Raw genomic sequence first — 9267 nt, 5'->3', positions numbered from 1 at the left:
TCCATTGCTTCGCCATAAGCAACTATAACAAGAGGTTACATGTGAGTGTGTATATATAAAAAATAACAAAATGTACAGTGGGACCTTGGTACAGCTAGGTTTGGTTCCAGGACTCTCCAGGGATGCTCAGTTCCATAATAAAGGGCATAGAAAATGCTGTCCTTGATAATAAAATACAAAATCAAGCGCTTTTTTGGAATGTATATATTTTGAATATTTAATCAAGCCATGGATGGTTGCATCTGTGGATAAAGAAATCAGTGGATATAGAGGGCTTATTGTACATTAAAAACCATGTGTAATTAAACAAAAAACATTAAAAGCAGACCAGTTAAAAAACTCAACAGTAAGACAATAGCCGCCGCAAACGGGGCAAGATTTCCCAACAGCAGTGAGCAGTTTATATGCCAAAATACTTGCCTGAACAAAATATATTTGCTTGACAGCTGAAGGAAACAAAGAGGGAGCAACTTAGTCTTCCTCAGCAGGGAGTTCCAGAATAAGGCCTGCTCTCTGATGTGACTCTGATGGCATTAGCATCAAGAGAAGAGCCTTTCAAAAGATCTTAAAACAAAGACAAGGCTTGTATGGGAGAATGCATCTTTCCAACAGATGTTCTTCTTGCCCAGATATACTGTGGACAAGACTCTTTGCCAGGTTTTTTTCTTGCCCCCCGTCGACCTTATCCAGCTTTGGATTAATTTTTGTCCAAGTGCAAGCTATCTCTATAGCTAGATGTGGCACAAATGTGTGCCCAACTGGCTGTCAGGGAGTTACCGGCAACAGCTTACTATCCATACAGATTTAATATAGGATTCAAGATATCAGCATAGCAGTACAAATGCACTTCAGCATAAACAAAAAGATTGTGCAGCTATCCATCTTTCCTTCTTCAAGATTTTAAAAATATAAACAGCATACGCTATGAAGTCTACATGTAGGGGCAGGGATAGGCAACTGCATGGGGCCATTGGCCATTTTCCCCCCATGTCCTCCTCCCTATGGAGATTTGGAAGAATGAGAGTGAAGATAGTAGGAAGAAATATCAACAATCTAAGACAGTGATGGTGAACCTTTACAGACCGATGTGCCCAAACTGCAACCCGACCCCACTTATTTATTGCAAAGTGCCACGTCCCTCTGGCTTTCTAGTAAGAAACTCTGGCACACTCTATGCTAGGGCAACAGCATGGGTGCCCACAGAGAGGGCCCTGAGTGCCACCTCTGGCACGCATGCCATAGGTTCGCCACCACTGATCTAAGATAGGTGGATGACACATATTACTAAAAGAACACAACCATGGACTTGAACAATTACTGAGGAAGGTCAAGGAAGAAAGTGCAAAGACAGCTTGCTGCTGAACATAAAACAAACAAACAAAAATAATGACCATGGAGGACCTACATAAATTCAAACCTAGACAAATGAGGAAATCGAAACAGTTAAAAGATTCTCATACTTTTATGGGATGGAAGATTGTCAAAACAACCGGAAAACAGGAAATATATAGTTGTAAGATTGAGGGTTATGTGAGTTCCTAGTGGAATAGTTATTTGGCGAAGACATATGGTAGTACCACAAAGAAGAAGAGAAGAAAGAGAATATGATTAAAGGATTTATTTTTCCTTGTTGTACAGATATTTGAAACAAGATCACGAAGAAAATAAAAAATATCCACTAAAACCTTTAGAGCTAAGGAAGTAAAGAAATATGGAGAAAAATGAAGAAGAATTAAAAATAGATGATATGTTTAAAACTGGATATGTATTTGTATGGAATAATGGGGATGTATAGAGGATTTTAGTACAAACTATAAAGAACCTTTGAACTGTAAAAAAAAAAGATTTCTCCATACTTTGGAACAACATCAAAACGGAATGGGGAGACTGTAATCGAGGAGATCAGGAGATGGGCAAGCCATGAAAGAGCAGAAAGATCTTAAGAGCCAATTAAGTAACTGACACATAAGCCATGGTCCGAGCCACATGGTATTCCCCATCACTGTATATGGATGGTGAGAGTTGAACAGTGAAAAAAAGAAGATAAAGAGAAAAAAAAAGATTTCTCATACTTTGGAACAAACATCAAACGGAATGGAGACTGTAATCGAGAGATCAGGAGATGGGCAGCCATGAAAGAGCTAGAAAGATCTTAAAGAGCAAATTAAAGTAACTGAGCACTAAGCCATGGTCCGAGCCATGGTATTCCCCATCACTGTATATGGATGTGAGAGTTGAACAGTGAAAAAAAGAAGATAAAAATAAAATCAACTCATTTGAGATGTTCTGAAGAGTGCTGAGGATACTGTGGACAACCAAAAGGACAAACAAATGGATCCTAGAGCAGATCAAGCAAGAAATACCCCTAGAAGCCAAGATGATCAAACAGGCTGGTGTACTTTGGCTAAATCATGAGAAGACATGATTCACTGGAAAAGATAATGCTGGGAAAGGTTGAGGGTAATAGAAAGAGAGGAAAACCGCATACCAGATGGCTAAACTCAATTAGGAAGAACATGGGCATGAATTTATAAGACTCAAGCAGCGCAATGGAGGAGAGGGAGTCTTGGAGATGTCGCATCCACAGGTTCACCATGAATCAAGGTCGACAGCATACCTCTCTCCATGGGCTGCATTCCACTCTAGGAAGCTCAAATACTAATTTGTCTCTGCAGTCCCTCTCAAAATGACAAGTGCACATAAGGTTGCATCACATCACTTCCTGATGCCATTTTGAGAGGAATTGCAGGGGCAAAGGAAGGGTATTTAGGGGTAGTATGTGGTACTTGTGAGGCATATTTTTGCATTTTTCCATACATTTGTAGGGCTTTCTGCGTGGTATCAGGAAAAAATTTCTGTCAAATCAAGCCAATTTTCAAAAATGGAGGCTTTGAGGCCATAAAGGTAGATTCTAGGGGCTGCATGCCGGCTGTCCTTTACTTACCCCTGGTTACAAATGTAAACAATATTGTCTGAACTCCCATACAGTTCGGTCAATAAGAAAGTGATTGCATAATAAATCATGTCTGGAAGCATTCCTGACTTACCTATGGAAATGAAGTGTCTGATTTGTGATATGGCAGGTCTGCAGAACCAATTAATTCAGTACCTCTTAATTTCCTGACGGACCAGATCACAATACTTTTTGGCAACCTTCTTTGCTTGGATAAGCATGTTTCCAAATATATTGGGAAAGGATCCCATAGAAATGTACATGAACTCCAATGCAATACTGTCACAGGCTTACAGCAATGGGAGAAACACCTCCTGTGTGTAGGATGTTCATCTGCAAATGTGAACTGTCTAGGTATTGTTTTTGTCAAATGTGTAGCAACAGGCACTGTATTAAACTTGCATATGGTGAAATGAATTCATATATGTAAATTAACAATTAGTTGTAGTCTTTCTTCATGCAGAGTTATGGGAGCATGCCATTGATACATAATGGAATTCCTTGCAAGGCAGTTAGTTATGTATAAGAGATAGTGGTGTCGCCCACACATAGATTTTCTCACTAATAGATGCAAACATCTCTATTATACTTCATTTATATGGATGTCCTGGAAAGCCAAGAGCAACTACTTCTTCTCAATGGAAATATAGTACTTGTAACTTACCATCATCATCACTGTCATCAGTGTCATGGTCATCATAGAATTATAGAGTTGTAAGAGACCACAAAGACTATCCAGTCCAACACACTGCCATGCAGGAATACATGATCAAAGGACTCCTGACAGACGGCCATCCAGCTTCTTTTTATAAACCTCCAAAAAAGGAGACTCCACCACACTCTGAAGCAGGGTTTGCCACTGTCGAACAGCTCCTACCATCAACAGTTCTTCCTAATGTTTAGATGGAATCTCGCTACCTGTAGTTTGAATCCAATTTCCTTAGAACTTCAATTCAAGCCAGTTTACAACTTTAGAAACATACAGAACCCGTTAAAGCATACAAGAAATAGTTATTGGAATGTAAACTACAATTCAAAACATTAATTAGAAAAAATAAGATAAATATGTAGTAAGGCTGCATCTGCACTGCAGAAATAATCCAGGTTGACACCACTTTAACTGCCCTGGCTCAATGCTATGGAATGCTGGGAACTGTAGATTGTTGTGGAACTAGAACTCTCTGACGCAGAATACTTAATGTCTTCCAAAACTACAATTCCCATAGCATTGAGCCATAGCAGATAAAGAGCTGCAACCTGGATTATATTTCTGCAGTGTGGATACAGCCTACAACACACAATGTATAGATAGTCCTTTAGAAACAGAATAAAAATCCTGTCCATTAAAAAAAACCAACAAAGGACAATAAGGAAGGGCCAGTCTAGCCTTATTAAGAAGGGAGCAGCCACCAAGAAGGCCCTCTTGGATCTCCACCAGATAGTGTGGTAGAAGCAAGACATGGGTCTCCCCTGAACATCTCACGGCTGAGTTATATGGGAGAATACAGTTCTTCAGACAACCTGAAACTACACCATATATGTAGCGTTTTACAACTATATGTTTAACAACTTAGCTATTGATCCAGAACACACTGCTGAAACAATCCAGTTTGAGACTGCTTTAACTGCCCTGGCACAATGCTAGAGAATAATAGGAACTGTAGGTTTGTGAGGCATATAGACGTCTCTGTCAGAGAACTCTGGTGCCACAGTACACTACAATAGCACTGAGCCAGGGCAGCTAAATAGGTCTCAAACTGGATAATTTCTGCAGTGTGTTTTGGACCTAATTCAATTAAGCCCACAACAGCTTCCTGAAAATTCACAGCAGATTCACTATCCTGAAGCAAAGAGACACCAGTCGCTTTTGGTGTAGGTAGAAATTTGAAACAATGCTTCTACTAGCTGGGAAGTTCTGGGCGCTGCTGTCCAGAAAAGTAAATTTATCCCTCAACAGATGCTGTCCAATTATGTATATAAACCAGCCCATGCACTGAGATCTATGTTTCCCATTAGAGGGAACCTATGTTTTGTGGAGCCTGGGGAGAGGGTCTTCTCTACTATGGTGCCCTACATGTGGAATTGGATGCTGACACTGGCCTTGTTTTTATGCCAAGTGAAAACTAGGCTTTTTATCTAAGCCTTTTGGATCTTTTGACCATGACTTGCATTCAACTTGTTGTGTTGTGGATTTCCTTTACACAGTTTTGTCTTGTTTGATTATTTTACATTGTTTCTGTTGTTCTTGTTGTCGTGTGCCTTCAAGTTGTTTCTGACTTATTGAAACTAGTCTAATGTGACCCTATCACAGTTTTCTTGGCGAGATTTGTTCTTTTGGTTTTTTAAAAATCTTTATTAAGAAATATAATAGACAAACACAGGGGGGGAAAAACATTACATACACACAACACACAATACATAACAATTAAAGTACAGTTTACAGTTTACAATTTGCGATATACACCATAATAAACCATACACCATACAATCTACTCGACTACAAAAATTTAAAATAAAGACTTCCAAAACTTGGTGTCCTCCTTATCGGTATTTAACTCCTTTTTATGTAAAGATTTTATACCACTCTGTAAAACTTCTCATTTTATATTTATTCCCAAGAGGGAAATTAATAAGAAAAGCTTGAAAAGTGTGTGTGTGTGTGTGTGTGTGTGTGTGTGTAATATATTCCTTCAAATAAATAATTTCACAGACAATTTGATTTCTGAACTTTTGACTATTACAATTTACTACAAGACAGAGCATTGGCAAGATTTGTTCTGTGGATGCGATCCCCTTTCAGAGCTGAGAGCTTTCTAATGTGGAAAAAATTACCTTCAGAAACCTTTAAAATAATATAAGAACAGGCAGTGTTTATGAGCAGCAATAACATTTTAAAACTACATAAATTCTATACGTTTGCTGTTGTGTGTCTTAAAGTAATTTCTCACTTATGACAACATTAAGGCTAACCTATCATAGAGTTTTCTAGGGAGAATTTGTTCAGAGGTTTGCCTTGCCTTCCTCTGAAGCTGAGAGAGTGTGACTTGCACAAGGTCACCCAATGGGTTTGCATGGTTAATGGATTCAAACCCTGGTCTCCAGAATCCAAGACCAACGTTCAAACCACTACATCACACTGGTGCTCTCTTGTGCTTGTTTTTATCCCCCCCCCCTTTACCATTTTCAAAATGTTTCATTGTATGTAATTCCACCTTGAAATCTCAGGTATAGAGTGGAGCAAAAATATTTTAAGAAATATACCATTAGTGGTAGGAATTCAACTGCCAATCTGACCATGTAGAATGAAAGTGGGCAGGGTACCATTTTTATTTTATTTTACTTTTTTAAACTTGCCCCTGACTTCATTAAGTAAAATGTGTTGGATTTGCATAAATCACAAAGGAGATGTTATTAAACTACATTTCCACTGGTTTTCTGACCTGTCTTCTCCCACAGCAGATGATATTCAGCGATCCCCATAAATGTATAGTTGGAGAGCCAATGTGATATAGTGGTTTGAGTATTGGATTATGAATCTGAAGACCAGGGTTCAATCCCTGCTCGGTCACAGAAACCCACTGGGTGACTTTGGCCAAGTCACACTCTCTCAGCCTCAGAGGAAGGCAATGACAAACCCGTCTGGACAAATCTTGTCAAGAAAATCTCATGATTAGGGTCACCATAAATCAGAAATTACTTGAAGGCACACAACAACAACAACAACAACAACAACCCCACTGACATTATGTCAATAACTCTTTGTACTGATACTCTAACCTGTTATTTAATATATCTAATTACCTTAAATTTGCTGTTAGGCGCATGCATGTTTGGATTTATTGTGAAGCCTGCACACTGCTTTGTATGATGAGGCCCTGAACAGGAATAGACCTTGTGTCTTTTTTTTTAAAAGCAATAATAAGATTCACTGTTAATAACAGGACAGGCATATGCAAAGGATGTCTTCAAATGTTTATGTAACTATTTTATTCTTTATCTGAATTTTCAGCTATTGGCAAGACCAGCTTGGCTCTGTGGGGATCCTTCTTCATATGCCAAGTTCCTTTTTGAAAAACATGCTGGCTAGGAAACTATTGCAACTTGTTATAAACTGTAGCAGAAAAAAAGAGGTTTTAGAAACACAATACTTTTCTAAATTTAAACTTAATGTTTTTTAATATTTCCAGAAATATTCACCTTGGTTTGGCAAGAAGGGAGTACAGAGAGATCCAAAATAATAATAATAATAAAAAAAACCCCATGGTGAACGTTGGTATGCTGCTCTCATCTGAAACGGCGTGTGAGGTTTGAAGATGAGAGTACAGAACAAATGATTTTGCAACCTCAACTGTTGCAGAAACCTGTGCCAACTGGCAGATGTTTGTGAAATACTTTGAAACAGGAGGGTGCTATAGAAATAAACTGTGCCTTAAAATAGGTTTTTTTGGATAGCAAGTCTGTCCTGCAGCAAGCTTATACAGTAAAATCTGAACCCTGGGAGATCTTACCCCTTCCCCAGAAGGCCATGAGTGACTAACACTGAAGAAACTGTTCTCTGCAGGAGGCTAAGAGCTTATTCAGGGTTAATGCAGAATATCACCCCCCTGGCTGGTTAGAGAAACATGTTTGAAAGATGAGAATACATCTTGAAAGAGGCAGGGCAAGTAACCACATCCTCCTTTCTGAGGCTGAAATATTCCACTTCACTGTTAACTCTGCAGGGAACAGAGGAGATTAACCAAAATGTAAACTAGTCTGAAGATTAAAAACAAAAATCAGAAGTACATGTATAGGTCCTTGACATCCTTCAATCTCCTGGTTGTAGGGAGTCCTCCAGGTGTCTCCTTTAGTAGGTCCAGGAACAAAGGGGTATTGTTCAGTGTATGAAATTGTACAGCTTTGCCAACAGATAGGACACACACACACACACACACACACACACACGTTATCCTGTTTTACATTTCCCCCATCCCTTCTTGCATGGCGATGACTTGCTGAGCATCAAGCTTTATCAAAGCATTGTGTGCACATGACATAATTTAACCTTGAGTTTGGGTCATAGGCATGGGCTCACACTGTGGCTTTTGAGGAAGGCTAAATGCCTACAGGGAGCCAGTGTGGTGTAGTGGTTTGAGTGTTGGACTACAACTCTAGAGACCAGGGTTCGATTCCTCACTTGGCCATGAAACCCACTGGGTGACCCTTGGGCAAGTCACATACTCTCAGCCTCAGGGAACGGCAATAGCAAACCTCCTATGAACAAATCTTGCCAAGAAAATCCCATTATATGGCCGCCTTAGGGTTGCCATAAGTCAGAAATAACTTGAAGGCACACAACAACAATAAATGCCTACAAGGCATGGGTGAGTGCAAGAAGTTGGGGGAACAATAGGAACAAAACCATAGAATTGAGTTGATAGTTGAGGTGATCACAAAGTCTGGAAACTCCAAAGTTTGGTGCAGGAAAAAGGGGTCCCCTTTTAAATGTTACAGTTGTTATGCCTTCAAGTTGTTTCTGACTTATGGCAACCCTGGGGTGAGCCTATCACGGGTTTTTCATGTTAGAGGTTTAAACTCATCTCTATCCTAAAATGCCAATTGAGGGCACTTCAGTGTCCCTGTATGTAGAAGGTTGGGGAGGGTGAAACAGATCATATGGATTTTTGTGTGTGCATGTCTGCATATGTCTATCTGACTGGGTGTGGGGAGTGATGCTCAGGGATATATTTCCAGCCATGCTCTTTCCTTTTGTTGCTCCCCTGTGTGCACTGGAAAGTCCTTGTGGGTCCAGAAGAAGCCATTCTTATGGGAGTTTTATATCTTCCATATATATCCAACAATCATAAAGATAAGAAGGTCAAGTCCCATGTCACCTCAGCATGGGTTTGTGTATTTGTAGTTTTGTGCTTTTATCAGGTTATCACAGATTCCAAAGTGGTACTTTAGAGGGCTCCAGTTTACACTAGTTTCACAGATGCAACTTCATGGAGGTGTCAGGGGTGAGAGCAAGTGCTGAAAGAGAGTGAAGGATGTCAAAACAGCCAGTTCCACCTCTGCCATTTTCCCCCAACCTCTGCAAAGTTACGATAAGTGTAGCACTTGTGCCATTTTAAATAAATGCCAGTATAATATTGTTGGTTTGCTGGTGCAACATTGTCATAACTTCTGTTGTGCCATCAGCATAACTTGGAGAGTTAGGGAAAGAATTGCCCTTTCAGTGTACTCAAGAGCAAGATGTGTTTTTTAGATTTCTATATGGACAAGCAGATTAATAAGAAAAGGGGTCTTTATTTGGAGAGAGAAGTATTTCCTAA

The sequence above is a fragment of the Sceloporus undulatus genome, chromosome 5 (assembly GCF_019175285.1).
Source record: "Sceloporus undulatus isolate JIND9_A2432 ecotype Alabama chromosome 5, SceUnd_v1.1, whole genome shotgun sequence".
NCBI lineage: Eukaryota > Metazoa > Chordata > Lepidosauria > Squamata > Phrynosomatidae > Sceloporus > Sceloporus undulatus.
Note: the sequence above shows the minus strand (reverse complement) of the source record.